The sequence below is a fragment of the Castanea sativa genome, chromosome 7 (genome assembly GCF_040712315.1).
Source record: "Castanea sativa cultivar Marrone di Chiusa Pesio chromosome 7, ASM4071231v1".
In the NCBI taxonomy this organism is placed as follows: domain Eukaryota; kingdom Viridiplantae; phylum Streptophyta; class Magnoliopsida; order Fagales; family Fagaceae; genus Castanea; species Castanea sativa.
This window is the reverse complement of record NC_134019.1, coordinates 32,793,655-32,808,787: the sequence shown is the minus strand read 5'-3', so window position 1 is coordinate 32,808,787 and position 15,133 is coordinate 32,793,655. Positions and strand designations below refer to the sequence as shown.

General features: G+C 33.1%; 2 long non-coding RNA genes across 2 annotated transcripts in view; one reads left to right on the top strand and one right to left on the bottom strand.

The window, feature by feature from the left end:
- Nucleotides 1–15,133, top strand: part of LOC142643032 (uncharacterized) — an 88,873-nt gene that overhangs the window by 55,124 nt on the left and 18,616 nt on the right. The window lies entirely within an intron of this gene.
- Nucleotides 1–15,133, bottom strand: part of LOC142643030 (uncharacterized) — a 33,700-nt gene continuing 18,567 nt past the window's right edge. Inside the window, exons 17-19 of the long non-coding RNA XR_012845801.1 lie at nucleotides 4,547–15,089; nucleotides 4,352–4,390; nucleotides 1–3,812 (exon numbers count right to left, since the gene is read on the bottom strand). This is a non-coding gene — a long non-coding RNA (uncharacterized LOC142643030). The remainder of the gene's footprint in view (nucleotides 3,813–4,351; nucleotides 4,391–4,546; nucleotides 15,090–15,133) is intronic.

The following is a 15,133-nucleotide window of genomic DNA, read 5'->3' as shown; positions in this document are numbered from 1 at the left end:
TGATCACAAAACAGATTAGTTCAAGCTAATTATTTATATAATTTTTTTGCCAAGTAAAAAAAAATTGGCAAGTGAGACCACTCTGGCATACAAGTGGAGCCGCCATTGAGCTCAACACCACCCCAACCTTCTCAAACTCCCCCCAAAAACAAATCTTGTAAACCCCAGTTAAATTGAATGTAATATCACTACAAAATCCATAAAGGTAACAGTCAACTGAGTCAAGCCATTAATAAAGGGCAAAAAAAAAATACCAAACATCAGAATTTTACATAGAATTACGATTCCTTGGTTTTGATAAAGGCATACATGTTTCTCACATAAATCAGGAAATAAAGCGTAAGGCATCCACTACTTCATCTACAAACTCACTATATGAAGATGATTCATACATAGCATTTCCATAAGCAGTATATCAAATGGCCAACCTAGCACGCCATATAATAATACTACGGAACTCCACATTTCCTAGAACCAACAGAAACAAGAATTTCCTAGAACCAACAGAAACAAAATCCCCGAAAGGTCACATATTTACCGGGAGCCCAAAAACTTATTTCCTATAAGTCCAATCCAAGACAAAATATTATAAGACAAAACAATTTACAGAACCTGTCACAACATAGTTAATGTCCCCAAAGAATGAGGTTTAGAAGAGCAATACATTTTTTTTTTTTTTTAATGAATCCAAGAATCACTTTTTAAGTAATAAATATCTATAACTTTGCCAAGCACCCCGGGCAAGAACTTGCAAAACCTGCTCTAACCACTCTGCTTGAAACACCTACAAAAGTAGCCGTTGCAGATCCAAAGAACAAATTAAAACAGAAGAGATACAACAATTAATACTATTTTAAGCCCAAAAGAGCACCAAGATGTCAAATAATGTATGCTAGATAGAGCACATGGAGTGAATATAGACAAGCTCCCAAAAAAACTTCTGAGCTGTGTTTCTACAAGATAAAAGATATTCCATTTGGTATAATGACGGAAAATATAAGACAATAAAATCACAAAATTTATAGAGCATGGTACATACTGGTGCCTCAGAAAGCATAACCACATATGAGGTTAAAGAAAATAGAAAGAACCCTAACAAAAGATACCATACCACGTAAATGGGCAAGGAAAAAAAATCTCTTGCTAAATACTAAAACTAACCAATGCACCACTGTACAAAACCTGATCCCACTTCACCGAAACCTTCTTTCAAAAGACTAACCTCAAAATTATACCTTCAGTGGACCTGGTGGATCAATGAAAGATAAGTGCTACTTTCATAAAAACAGATTGCAAGAATCAGAAATAACCAATGAAGTACATGACACTAAAAATCAGAGCATAACTACAATCACATCATGCTTAGCCAAAGAAAGATGCCTCAACTACGAATTCTACAAAAACAAAAAAAACAAAAACCATGTTCGTTCCGGAAAGCCAAAATTTCCGGAGAGTGGACATTTTTCATCACTACACACAATTCTGAAATGTAGACAAATAATTTCCAAGGAATTCTCAATTTTTCAAACCAAATGTCCATGATCCACTCATTTGAAATATAGCAAAACTTCGACATAATATTTTAGAATAATTACATATAGACATATACTGCATTTAAGAAATAAAATATTAAAGCATGAAAGAAGGAACGCCAAACACAGCTGCATAAAACAGACAAAAAAAATTCAGACAAAAGAAATATCTTTCGCATGAACACAATACACCATTCAATGCAAAGGAGCATAAATTGTAAATTGTAAATTGTAAACCAAAGCAAGCGATTTATCCATGGGAACTGAGATATTATTAGTTCCCTCCACTTCAATCAAATTTACACCATTTGTTGATAATGTTTGTCCTTATAAGGCAATCTCATAGGACACATGGCACTTAAGTAAAGAACAATCCAACAACATAATAGCATCACTTTCCATGAGACTCCAAATTGGATATCCTCACAATCTGGATATGCCCACCAAAAGAAAAAAAAACAAGACACCAAAAAAGATTTCTTATAACCTAAGAGCAAGAAAGATTAAAGACTTCTACACACTGCTGTGCAAGTAAATCACAATTTCCCCTCCTGTAGTAGACACATCCAGATTCAAGACTTCAGACCAACAACAAACAGCAGGACATAACAATCCGACAATACAAGAGAAAACTATGTAACTTTGAAACCCTACCAACTCACAAGAGAAAATAAGACTCAAGTTAAAACCACTTAATTCACATAAAGCCAAAGTGCCAAACTATTGCCAATCACAGGACAAAGCAAAAACATCTATTATTCCACCTCCACAACCAAACATGGGTCACTATCACCATCGATAAACCTGTCCCATACAAGTAAGAGATGAGTTGTCCCACATAGAATGATCAAAACTAAACAAGACTGTTTTAAAAAGGGATAAGAATTGCACAGGAAATTTCACACTGGCACTGGATGAAACTAACATGAGGAAAAGAGATCTTATTGCAGAATCAAACTTCCGCCATTAAGTCCAAAAAAATTCTGCTTCCTGTAGACATGTGAGGATTGAGATTTAGCACTCCTAAAATTGCAGAAGTTGACAAAAAATTTTAAAAGAAAAAAAAAAGGAAGAACTTCATCTCTACAAGATAAATGCAAGAAAGTTGATATCAGTTTCGCCTCCTGTAGACAATCAAAATTAAATTATCAACATTGTGTTCATAAAACCACAAAGAGAGCACCGCCAGTTTATAAAGACGCATGTGTTACTCAGTACTCATATAATACAGAGTCCAGAAAAACAAAGACTGAAGACTAACAACTTGGTTCGATTTTGACAGGATCAGCCACTCACTTTCTATGACGAGGAAATCAATCGATAATAACATAAGATTGCAAATTATGATGCAAGTTCTTATTGTAATTCCCAGAAAGCCCAACTCATACGGAAGCATAAACCTATACTTTAAAGGCATTTAAATAGCAGACATGTTTAAACCAAGTTACAGCTATCTTACATAATTAACCAAAGACAATAAATCACCATATCAACCAAAGCTCCCCAAACCACAAGAGGTTTTAATGAATAATGAATTAATCAATTATTTTAAATTCTAAAAAGTTGTAAAGCGTTCTAGTAGATGGCATTAACAAACATGCCAAGTACTGCTGGAATCAGTTATGACTACAGAAAAGCACACAATACAAGAATCAACCACCCAACAATAAGGGAAAGGGAAATTTTCTTATTTGTGCCACTAAAGAAGACAAACCAGATCAATCTATAAAACCAACTTTGCATCAACAAATTCCTTAAAAACTGCCAAGTACCAAAATCACTAAAATAAATTAAAATGGAACAGGATCATATTCAAGGGAAAAACTTCAAATACTTATAAACAAAAGGTGAAAAGGTACAAGAAAGACATAAGATGTTACACAACATTTGTTGCTCCAGTATATAGTTATGAAATCTTCAGACTAATAAAAAACTTGGTTCAACATGGGATGCATCTGGCTACTCCTATTCAGTTATAAGGATATCAATAAATTAAAAGAAAAAAAATTAAAAATTAAAAATTAAAAAAAAAAAAAAAAAATCTACGATATCCAGAGAAAAGTTAAATCCATTTAATTCTAAGAAAGCTTTATAATCCACTCGGAAACTGAAGCCTAGAAAAGCAATCACAGGCCCAAATATTAGAAAGAATTAAATCAAGAAGCTCTTCCCTATAATTCTAATCAGTATAGGAGACAAAAACAAAAACAGGAGGAAAAGAGATCTTATTGCCAAATCAACTCCACCACTTAAGCTGCCCAAAGGGGAAAATCCAACTTCCTGTAACCAAAAAGTAGCAATGCCAGATTAAATCCAAATTAGATATGGGGCAAGTATCACTAGAAGCAGAGATTAACAACAGAAACAAGACGCTAAGACAAATGCACAAGCACTGAATGAAAGTGCAATCCCTCAGTTGTGCAGGCATTAATTTCGCACGAGAAAACTGAAAATACATGCATTCCAAAGCTACAATTCCGGACAACTCTAAGTTACAAAAAATAAAAAAATAAATAATAAATAATAAAAAAAATTCAAAGAGGAAAGAAAAAAGAAAAGAAAAGAGCAACACTACTCAAAACACAAAATCATATGTATGATTGAAAATAGAAAAAATCAAATTAGGCTTAGTTAAGGCACCACAAGTGCATCTGAAATACATCATATACCCAAACAAATAGATAAATCCACATAATGCAGACAGACAATACACACAATCCTAAGAATACAAACTGACATGTGTCCTGAAGAAAAAACAAAAGAAAGAGCAAAAGATAACAATAATAAAGAGTCATGCAAGTAGTTAAAGAGGAAATTACCTTTCTTTAATGCGAGTTAAAGAGGAAATTACTGTCGATCTAAAATACAAAAGCAAAAAGGTTAAATGATAAATAACTATAGTCAATATAAGCCAATTAAGTTACTTAACAAAAAAATATATAAGCCTTTTAAGTTATAATAAGGAAAACGAAATTTCACACATTTATCCTCCTATACAAGAGAACCAAACTGACCTAGATGCCAAATTTGCTGCAAAAAATGCCTTGAAAAGTAGCCTAGCACCAAAATCTATAAAACAAATTGAACAACAAGGAATAGTAAACACATTTGAGGAAGAGTATATCAAAAGATTTATAAGAGAAGAACGAAGAAGAAAGAATAAAAGGAGTTTTCAATTGTCGCATTCAATTACACAGCTCAAGAACCATTTTTAAGCAAGACTTCTACAAAAATTCTGTTGCTCAAGTACAAGAAAGCCAAAATCACAATTTCTCCTCCCGCATACATATCAAGCTTAAATAATCAAACATTTTTGTTTCAACATACAAAACAATTGTAGGAGCTAGGAAAGCAGTCGCCACAACCACAAAATAAACATCAACTTATAAAGAAGTCTTGATGGCATCTGCTCACTCATTTTCTTTGAATTGGAAATCAATCAGCAACATATAATATGAATAATGATGCAAAATTCAAATACATAAGTTAAAAGCATTTTGTTCACAGAAAACCCCAACTAATGGCAATTACAGGACAAACCAATAACCTATATAATTCTCCCTTGGCAACAAAAGGGTCGGCATCAATCTACCTGCCCACACCAATAAGAGGAATCTACCTGTCCAATACCAACAAGAAGCATGATCAAAGTCTAATGTCACCCGGTGAATAGGAATTCAAAAATACCTTAATCTAATACTTAAACCTCCACTAGTCAAATGAAGAAGAAAATTTAAATCTATCTACTACTTTCATAAACCAATGCCAAGAAATGCATTGCAGGCTGAAAAACTAAAAATCATATCATATCATATTAAATACTATATATAATAGTAGGAGATGAGAGAAAGTAAGGCCCTACCAATAAGGATGTGCTGACATGTAGGACAAAAACCCAATTAGAAATCTGCCATGTTACCAGTCAAAAAACGCAGAATAAAAAGCGAAAGGTTTTGCCTTTCGGGTCTTCCGGATTTAAAAAATCAAGCATTGCACTCCTTCCCTATTGAAAGAAAAATGCTTAAGCGGTGCCAACTTATATCACTAAACACTGCCTAAAATTCTTTCAGCCAATTCATAGAAATCTGAAACAACGTGATCCTAGGTAGTTGTGAAATTAACTACAACGGCCATCTTCCATTCAAAACCTCAATTTATATTTACCTTTTGAACCATTTTTTTCACTGCGAATTGCGAAAACAGTGTTAGAAGTTCTGAATTAAGGTTTTGCTCTTCTACACGAATAATTTACTCAGGAAGGAAAGTTGTTGGATTTACAGCAGCGAGTCGAAAGATGAGAATATTTTGCAGCAAGTTGAAAAGTTAGAATATTTTTCATGTGCTATTTTTTTATGAGACCAAATAAAAAATAAAAAAATAAAAACACACTGATACTTGAAAATGTTGGGAGAGAAGTCAATGGCAGCTCCAGAAATGTTTTTTTAGAGGGGTCATTCAAATTTATGAAGTTGACAATGACCTCTTTGTAAATAATATTTTCTTATTTCATCTTGATTATTAAGATGATACGATGAGATTTTTCACAATCTATGATTCAAATGAATATTTTTCAAGTCAACACAAGTTATTTTAAATCATAAATCTTAGGCGGGAGAGATGAATCTTGCAGTATACATGATTTCTTTATAAAAAATTTATCCATAATATAGTTAGAGAATAAAGAATAGACTATAAGTTCATTGACCATATTGTTCATTAGTACGTTGAAGTGTTGCTAAAATTTAATCTTGGAAATCATCAATTGTTTCTTACTATTATAAAAAGTCATTAATTACAATTATTAAGTGAACTTTAATTATTATTGCTTAGAATATTTTAATTTATTATTTATTAGTTTTTGTCTTAACTCTTTTCAATTATTTTATTCAACAATTCAAATTGATTTTGACAACTTATTATTTTATATAATTTATTAAGAATAATTTTTTTTTGTCTTATACATTAATCTATCAAAATTTCAACGCAATAATACAATCATTAAAAAAAAAAAAAAAAAAAAAATTGGCTTCACTTCCTACTGTTTACGCTTAACTGCCTACTTAATTTTTTTTTCCTTGAGATTTAAAATCAACAAATTACTAATTTTTGTTGTTAGGCTTGCTATTTTTTTTTTTTTTTTATCAGATTTTACATTAAATTGGTTTGTGGTCAGTTTTTTTTTTTTTTAAATAGAGAAGCCAAGATACATGTTGGTGTTGGATTGATTTGTTATTGGGTTTATTTAAGGGGGTTCAAAATTTCAATTTAGGGTGGCCAAAACAAAAACTTTAAAAATATTATTATATATAAAAATAAAAATAAAAAATCCAAAAGTCAGGGGCTTCATTTGAACCCCTAAACACTATGTGGCGCCACCACTGAGAGAAGTACAGTGAAAAGGAAAAAAATAGAAAAGAAAGGATGATGGGAAGGGAGTTCACAAAGGCCCACTGACGAGGAAGAAGTAAAGAACTGAAGAAGAGTAATGGAGGAAATGAAAAGTGATTTAATAGGAATACTAGAGGCCATATAAATCTCAATCACAGATGGGATTGGGAAAAGTAAAAGTGATTTAATGGGAACCTTCTTCGAAGGTTAATACTTCACAAAATACCCAATATGTCTTTATTTTCAAAAAGACAATTTTATTGCTTTCACTTAAAAAAGAAGAAGATAAAATAGATATATTAACAGTCTTTATATATTGGGTCCTAAAAATAAAATACTATTAAATTTATTAAGTTTACTTACATTTACTTTGTCTATACATCTAATTCTTTTTTTCTTTTTTCTTTTTTTGGATCCATACATCTAATTCTTTTTTTTCTTTTTTTGGATCCATCACGATCCAACAATGCAAGAGAAAACCATATATCTTTGAGACCATACAAACTCACCTATAGAGTGTACATAAGGAAGCAGATACTCACACTTCTCAGGGATTCAGAGAACAGCAAGTCTTAAAAGCATGCAGACCGGATATATTATAAAAGCCAAATTATTGCCAATCACAGGGCAAAGCAAAAACCAGTATTATACTACCTTCACAACCAAAGTTGGATCACCATCACTGTCAATCTACCTGACCCATACAAATAAGAGATGAGTTGTCCCAATCAGAATGACCAAAACTAAACAAGACTGCATTACAAAAGGAAAAGAATTGCAAAGGAAGTTTCAAACAATCAGAGGCAGACACTAACAGAAGGAAAAGAGAGCTTATTGCAGAATCTAACTTCCTCCATAAGTCCAAAAATATTCTGCTTCCTGTAGACATGTTAGGATTGAGATTTTAACACACTCAAAATTGCAGAAGTTGCCATAAAAACTTTCTTTCAAAGAACTCATCTCTACAAGATAAATGCAGGTAAGTCAAAATCAGTTTTGCCTCCAGTAAACAATCAAAATAAAAATTATCAAAATTGTGTTCATAAAACCACAAAGAGATCATCACCAGCTTATAAAGACGAATGTGTTACTCAGAGCCCAAATAGTACAGAGTCCAGAATAACAACTCAATATTGACAAGATCTGCCAACTCACTTTCTATGATGAGGAAATCAATCGGCAATAACCTTAAGAATACATATTTTGATACAAATTCTTCTTGTAATGCCCAGAAGGCCCAACTCATGCCAATCACCACGGCACATGATCTGCCCACACCAATAAATGTAACTACTACAAAAAAAATCATATATCAGCTTGCCAAAACATAATGACTAAAAATCAAATGAGTCAGCAGGTCAAGGGGACAAGAATTACAATGAAAGTTTCAAACCCTCATTGAGTGTGACTGGAATTTATAATCCTCAAGGAAACCAAATCCTAAGAAATGCATACATGTCCCAAGTATTAGAAGGAATTAGAACAACTAGAAAAATATCCTTATAATTCATTTGATTGTAGCATAGAATAAAGAAAACAAGGGAGGAAAAAGGAAGCCTATCGCCAAACCAAACTCTACTGCTTGAGCTGCCTGGCACCAAAAAAAATCCGGTTAGAATTTTTCACATGGACCCAAAATTGCAAAAGTAGCAAAAACGACTAGAATTGATGACATTCAAAACAACCATGTTTGAAGCGGGCTGCTTTTATCTTATATGACTGCCCAATGATGATATTGAACACCTTAGGTTCTTAAAAGTAGTAAGAAGTGCAAGTAGACAGCAATAGAGAAAGGAACCAGGACAAAAATCCTAAGTTGTTCTGTAATTAATAAAAACCAAACAAATGAAGCCTGAAAAACACACAATACAAGCACCAATTTTCGTTTACAATGTTAATTGAATTTTTAAACTTATCATTACCAGCCAGCCAACAATAAGGGATTGTGCTCTGACAGACAAGAACCAAATCGATCTAGAAAAGCCAACTTCACAGAAACAAATGCCTTCACAAAGCTGTCAAGGACCAAAACCTATAAGTAAATTGAACAAGGAATAGTATAGTATCATGTTAGTGGGAACACTATACTAAAGACTTATAAACGAAATTTGAAATTCAAGAACCCAAAAAAAAAAAAAAAAAAGAGCTTTCTTATTGTTGCAGTCAACGCAGCCAAGTTCAAAAAAAAAAAGTAAAGACTTTTATACAAACTCAGCTGCTCAAGTACAAGCCAGTCCAACTCAACTTCCCCTGCTGTAGATAGATCAAGATTAAAATAATCAACATTGTCCACACAAAACAACAAGATTGACATCTACAGCTTATAAAGAAACATGTCAATCAGTGCTCAAATATGAGACCAGAAATAGTAAAAACTTCAGACTGAAAATGAACCTGATTTGATATTGACAGTATCTGCCCACTCACTTTCTACGACAAGGAAAGCAATCAGCAACAATCTAAGGTTACAAACTATAATGCAATTCTAGAGATAAATTTGATCCATGTTCCTACAAAGCCCAACACATGCAAATCATAACAGGATAAAGCAAAAGCCTGTATTATTTTTCCCCGGCAAACATTGGCTACAAAATTTTGATAATTTACCTGCCCCACAACAATAAGAGGCATTACCATATTCAGATTGAATGAGAAAAAAAAAATTAAACAAGACAGGACAGAGGAAATATAATTGCCAGGGAAATTTCAAACCCTCACCAGGTGGGACATAGAATTTATGGCTGCCCAGAAAAGCTAAGCCTAACAAAAGCAGGCCCAGATATTATAAAGAATTAAAAGAGCCAAAAATTGTATAATTCTTATGATGGCAAGAGAGGGATGAAAGCAGGACGAAAAGAGAGCTTATCACTATATCAAACTCAACCACTTCTGCTAAGTACCCAAAAAGAAAATACTGGTTCCTGTAGATTTATGAGGAATAGATTTTTAACATGCACTAATAATTTCAAAACAATGAATAAAATGAACTACTATATTTCGGTACAAGTATAATCCAACAAATATAAAGATAAGTACTTATAACATTGAAAGCCAAGCTCCTCCCTGTTGCCACATATTTGGTGACACGGAAAAGAATCAACAATCATCCAACTTAACAAATTATGACTCCAATCCAGAAATATAAAGTAAATTCCATGTAATTCCCAAAAAGTCCAACTACTGCTAAGAGAAGAGAAAGCAAAACCAGTATTGTTTTACCTCTACAACCAAACTCAGGTCACACATGGCTATATTACTGCTCCACACCAATAAGAGGCATCACTGGCTTAAACTGGGTATTCATTATTGAGGTTGCCAACACAAAATGACCAAAAATTAAATGAGACAGCAAGTAAAAGGAACAAAAATTACAATAGAAGTTTCAAAACCTCACTTAGGAGACTAGACTTGTAACTCTCCTAGGAAAAGCATTCACACACCCTATTAGAAAGGCATTAGAAAAAATTATCATTCAAATTTTTATGATTGAAGTAGAGGAAAAGGAAGTAACATAAAAAGGGAGGAAAAGAGAGCCTATTGCCAAATCAGACTCCACTGCTGAAGCTGCATACCACAAAAATAATAATTAAAAAAAAAATGCTGCATTCGGTAGAAAGATAATAAGTGGCAAACCAAATTGGATATGAAACTCCCAACACAGGATGACCAAACGGACGTAGAAAGCTCAAACCTTTAGTGGCTTATAATTCATATAATTGAAGGAGACAATAAACAAAAGGGGAAAAGAAAATATTGCTCATCACCAGACTAAACTGCATCACTTAAGCTGCCAACAACAACAACAAGCCTTAAGCTGCCAAGCACCAAAACATGTTCCCAGTGAGATTTTTTCACATGCACCTACAATAGCAAAAGTTGCATAACAAATAGAATAACTCTTCCATACAGGATAAATCTTATATTTTTCTGGCATTCAAACAACCATTTTTAAAGCTGGCTGCTGTTATCTTATATGACTGCCTAATGACAAAATTGATGATCTTAAGTTCTTAAAAGCCGCAATAAGTGCATGTAGACAGCAGTTAGAAAAAGGATCAGGGACAATAATGCCAAGTAACGCTGGGATTAGTTAAAACCAAACAAATGAAGCCTAAAATACACATAATGCAAGCATTTTTTTTTTTTTTTACAATGTTAATTTGACTTTTAAAACTCATAATTACCAGCCAGCCAACAATGTGGAATTGTACTCCAATAGAGAAGAACCAAATCGATTGAGGAAAGTCAACTTCACCAAAACAAATGCCTCAAAAGAGCTATCGAGGACCAAAACCTACAAATAAATTGAACAAGGAATAGTAAATCATCACAGTTAGTGGGAACACTATCTTAAAGGACTCAGAAGCAAAATGAAAAATCAAGACAGTGTGAGATTTCTTATTGTTGTAGTCTACACAGTGTAAGTTCGAGAAAGATTTAAGACTTCTACACAATCTTGCCAGCTCAAATACAAGAAAGTCCAAATCAGTTTCCAATCCTATAGGCAGATCAAAATAAAAATAATCAAACATTGTCCACATAAAACAACAAAATAGACATCACCAACTTATAAAAAAGCATGGCAAAAACTTTAGAGCTCAAATATGAGTCCAGAATGGCAAAAACTTCAGCCTGGATATGGACTTGGTTCAGCAATGATAGTATATACGCACTCACTTTCTACAACTACGAATTTAATTAGCAACAATCTAAGGTTACGAACTATGATACAAAACTTTCTGAACAAATTAGCTCCTTGGTAATCGTAACCTATGACGCAAACCTTTCAAAAAAAATTCAAAAGAACTATGATGCAAACCTAAAGACATAAGTTAGATCCATGTCATTCCAAGGAATCCCAAATCATGCAAATGAAGACAAGATAAAGCAAAAATTTATATTATTTACCCTCGGCAACCATCTTAAGGTCACAAACTCTGTCTTTACCTATCCCAAAACAATAAGAGGCATTACCATACATGTCATTCCAAGGAATCCCAAATCATGCAAATGAAGACAAGATAAAGCAAAAATTTATATTATTTACCCTCGGCAACCATCTTAAGGTCACAAACTCTGTCTTTACCTATCCCACAACAATAAGAGGCATTACCATATTCAAATTAAACAAAACAAGAATTGCAAGGGAAATTTCAAATCCTCACTAGGTGAGACTGAAATTATAGCAGTCCGAAAAACCAAAGCCTAAGAAAAGCAGTTATAGGAACATGATTAGAAAATTAAGACAAGCCAAAAATTGTATAGATCTTATGATTGCAAGAGACTTAAGGACCAAAAACAAAAAAATCCTGCAGACATATAAGGAATAGATTTTTGTCATGCACTAAGAAAGCAAAACAACTAATAAACAACTACACAATATTTCAGTAGAAACCAATAAATTATTCTAACTCTAAAAACCCCAGTCATCTCTGTTGCCAAATATTTGATGACAGCGATATCAATTAGCAACAATCCAATTTCACAATATATGGCACAAATTAAGAAATATAATGTTAATTCCATGTAATTCCCAAAAGTCCAACTAATCTAGGAGAAGAGAAAGCAGAACCTGTATTGTTTTCCCTCTACAACCATATCCAAGTCACGCATAGTAATATTCTTGCCCCAATCCAATAAGAGGCATTGCTAGATTAGCTTGTGAATTCATTATTGAGGTTGCAAATGCTGAATGACCAAAAATTCAAATAAGCCATCAAGAAAAAGGAACAAGAATTGCAATAGAAGTTGAACACCTCACTCAACAAGACTGGAATTATAATCCTCCTACGAAAGCTAGTCACAAACCCGAGTATTAGAAAGAATTAAGAAAATAAAAAACTATCCTTCAAACTCTTATCATGGTAACAGAAATTAAATAAAATAAAAAGGGAGGAAAGGAAAGCCTATTGCCAAATGAGATTTCACGCCGTAACCTGCAAAGTACCACAAGAAACAAACATACATATATATAACCTGCTTCCTGCATAAACACAATAAGTTGCAAACTAAATTGGATATGGTGGATGATCAGTTCCCCTTAAAGCCAAAAAAATCAACAGGAACAAGACAAGAAGACAGATGTAGGGACCTCACACCCTTGGTGGCAATTGGCATTGCCTTCCCACATGAGCAAACTGGAAAATACAAAGTCCTAACCACAGTTCAGGGCAATAATAATTAAATAATAGTACTTAAAAGCATGTCTCATTCAGAAGCAAAAAACCCAAATCAACCTTAGGTCCACCGCAAGCAAATTCAGCACCCCTAGAATTAAATAAACCCCAATAGCGCACAGCTTGGGAAGCACAATTTCTAAGCTAGAAAAAAAAAATTAATATATATATATACCAACATTATTATTTGAAGAAAGAAAAAAGGTCAGGCAAGTAGGTACAGGAGAATAAAGATCAAAAGTATAATCTAAAACACAATGGCAAAAAGGTTATTATAAACAACAATAATCAATATAAAAAACACAGCAGGAATATGAATTAATAGCGAAAACCAAAGAAAAGTGTGATGTCAGCCCTACAATTTGTTTTCCTCACTCAAAAATATCTTAATCCAATATTTATATCTTCAAACTTTAGGATAAGAATAATGGCATAGAGAGATACAGAGAGCTTAATTAATGCCTTAGGTGCCAAACAAAATTTATTTCCCAAGTAGTATACCAGATTGATTTAGAGAAGTCAATTTTGCTGCAACAACCAGCCAAGCACCAAAATCTGTAAAATAAATTGAACAAAAAACTGAATAGCATCATGTTTGGGCAAACAATGTTTTGAAAGACTCATAAGCAAAAGGAGAAATCAAGAGAAGGGAAGAGATTGCTTATTGTTGCAGTCAACATAGCACAAACTCCTGCTCAGGTATGTTAAATAGTCCAAATCACAATTTTCCCCTCCTGTAGACATATTGTTATCAATAACACCAAACATCACCCTAACAAATTTACAAAACAAACATTGGCAGCTTATAAAGAAGAATATTGTTGTTTAGTGAATTTGAGTCCAAAATAGCAAAACCTTCGGACTAACAAAGGATTAGGCAGGATGTAAAAAGTATCTTCTTATTTTCAATGACTACAAAATCAAATCAGCAACAATTCAAGATTACAATTATGATGCAAATCCGGAGAGATAAGTTAATTCCAAAAAGCACTCCTCATGCCCATCACTACAGGATAAAGATGTATTAAAATTACTTTCCCACGACAGCCATATTTAGGACATAATCTCAGTTAATCTACCTGCCCGACACCATTAAGACGCATTACCACAATGAAATGCAATGAAAGTTTCAAAACCTCTATAAAACCAACACCTAAGAAAAGCATTCACATGCCCAAGTATTAGAAAGAAGTTAAACAAGAAAAATATTATCCCTATAATTCTTATGATTGTAGCAAAGATTAAAAACGGACTAGATGCGACAGTATCTGCTCACTTTTGATGGCTACAAAATACTCAGCAACAATTCAAGATTATAGTTATGATTAAAATCCATGGACACAAGTTAATCCAAACACATCGACCCAACGTACATGCCATAAAAAATCTGCAAAGAAACAAAGTCCAAAAAATAAATTGAACAAGGGACAAGATCATGTTCAAGGGTAAAAAACATGAAATCAAAAAAGAATGATAATCAAAAGACTTGTGCACACTCTTGCTGCAAAAGTAAATCATAACTTTTCCTCCGGTAGAACATGATCAAAGTCTTTGAACTAGCAAGACATAATGAAACTCCAGTGTTTAGCACAAACTAAAGAAACATTCAAGTAGAAACATTAATCTTCATGTGTTGGGGAGAGAATGATGAGATAAATTGACAAAAAGAGATTATTGCCTTAGGTCCCCGTATTAAAATTCAAGAATTCTATGCACTCTTTTGCGCAACAAAATTACCATTTCCCCTGCAGTAGAAACATCCAGATTGTAAACCAAAATTTCGCCATACACATCAAGATTCAAGAATTCTGTCTACCAACAAATAGCAAGACTTCAATTAACAAAATGAAGCCGCAGGCCGATGAACTAAAAAAAACATACAAGCAGAAACATTATCATTCAACTATTATGAAGAGAATAGTGAAATCAACTAACAAGAGAGATTATTGCCTTAGGTCCTCATCAAACTCCATCCCAAGTAGACATACCAAACCTACACATATTAAACAGATTAATTTAGGGGTAACAAAATCACAA